This window comes from Triticum dicoccoides, chromosome 3A (assembly GCF_002162155.2).
Source record: "Triticum dicoccoides isolate Atlit2015 ecotype Zavitan chromosome 3A, WEW_v2.0, whole genome shotgun sequence".
Lineage (NCBI taxonomy): Eukaryota > Viridiplantae > Streptophyta > Magnoliopsida > Poales > Poaceae > Triticum > Triticum dicoccoides.
The window spans coordinates 488,925,302-488,927,417 of record NC_041384.1 but is presented as its reverse complement, the minus strand read 5'-3'; positions in this window follow the sequence as shown (position 1 = coordinate 488,927,417).

Sequence of the window (2,116 nt, the reverse complement as noted above, 5' to 3'; positions counted from 1 at the left end):
ATGGGTGGTTCACCTTTTGCCGCTCCACGCTCAATGACTTGTTCCCACCAAATGAGGACCTAGTCTTGGAACTCAAGGGATGCCACCACGATCTTCTTCTCTTCTTCATAGTTGTGCAAGCGAAAGATTTTGTCGACCTTCAATGCCCATGAAAGGTACTCTTCAAGATCATTACTTCCATTGAACTTGGGCATGGTGAACTTTAGCTTGCCGTAGCGTTGCTCTTCATTGTGTTCGGGGCGGGGATGATGATGTCCTTGAGGAGGAGGATCGTCTCTCACACCTTGCTCTTGTCGTGGAGGATTTCCAATGTCTTGTTGCTCTTGTTGAACTTGGTGTTCTTGGCGAGCTTGTGGAGGAACTTGTCGATCTTAACGATGCACGTGAGCTTGGTATATTTGTTCATGGACTTCATCATGGAGCGCTTCTTGATGCTCACGAGCTTGTCGGCCTCGGTTGGCTACAGATCGACTTGATTCTCGGAGGGCTTGTTGCGCCTCAAGTGCTTGAGCTTCTCGCAATTGTTGTTCTTGACGTTGTGCCTCGGCATCTTGTGCTTCTTGGTGTAGTCGCGCTCGCTCTTCCTCTTCGTGTTGGCGTTGTCGTTCTCGTGCTTGCGCAAAGGTAGTTTGGTTTTGACAATGTCGTTGTTCTTAAGAGTTGTTGTCGTGTAGAGGGTTGCGGTTTTCTTGAAGATCATGGCGCGCGGCACGTCGAAGAGTATTGGATGTCGGTGTACTTGAGCCGGAGATGGTGTAGTCGGAGTGTCGACTTGAGCGGCTCCGTCTTGATGAGGACGAAGTGGAAGAAGAGCGGTTGAGCAACAAAGCACGAATCCTGTCCGTTCTTGCGTCATTCTCTTGCTTGTGGTCATCGAGCTTGTGGTCAAAATAGTCTCGCGTGCGTTGCTCGGAGAGTCACAAGTCGGTGGCGAGGTTGTCGATTTTTTCACTCATTGCTTGTTGCTCTTGATGCAAAGCATGTTGTGCACCAAAGAGGTGGCTCTTTGTGACGAAGGAAGACATGTCATCGTCTTGCTCGATGTAGAGTGGGTTGGTGGTAGTACTTGGCCTATCCATCATTCCAAACAAATATGTGAGTGGGAGAAAGATAAGAACTTATACCAAATATACCTTGACCGATGTTGAAGATGGATCAATGATCACTCAATGTGTAACAAGGAAATAACATAATTGGTATCAAGTCTTGTCGGTTTCTCACACCTACACAAGTAAAAGCTTATGGTGGATCTCGATTAGGATGGTGGCACAAAATTTGATGCAATTGTTATTGAGCTTCAATAATGTTGGAAAATATTCGCAAGTTTGCAATGCAACAAGTAGACCTATAGCAAAATATGGTACACGGAAACACACACGCAAAGACATGAAAGGGGTCGTGCAACCAAGGATGAGCCAAAATGTGGAATCCACGAAAATGCTCTTGTTGCACAACACTAGAGAGACGCTAGCACGATTGCACAATCGGCGGATACGAAGACTTGTGCACAACCTACTAAGCAAAAATGCAACAACTTCTATCCCAAGTATGCTCTATGTATGTTATTCCGATGGTATGATCCAAGATGATCTCGTATGACAATCTTAATGTAGTATGATGCTATGGTTCTTGCTTAAAAGCTCTTTGCTTATCTTTCCCTTTTGCTTAAAAGCTTGTTTGGCTCTTTGTGTTTGATCTCTTTTCTCATGCAATGCTTCACGAACTAAGATATCAATTGTGTATGCGATGACAACTTTGTGACACAAGAGATGATACCAAGATATGCACCAATGATATGTATGTATGCTATGGGAAGTATGATCACTAATGCGCACAAGTCACCTTGCCGGCAATACTCAAAGGCTAGTCTCGATGGGTAAGCTACACAAAAGTAAGGCTATGGTGGTTATCAATGTAATGGCAGGAATGATGTATCACGATACCAAGATGAATTTACTGCTTCTTGCTTACGGTATGGTGTCAAAATGGTGTAGAGGTTGTTGTTGATGACGCGTTTGTGGCGAAGATGAGCGGCGGTGATGTTGATGTAGAACTGTACCTAAATAGCCGAAACACAATAGGACACGGAATCGCAACTCAAATTCTCAAAGCACAA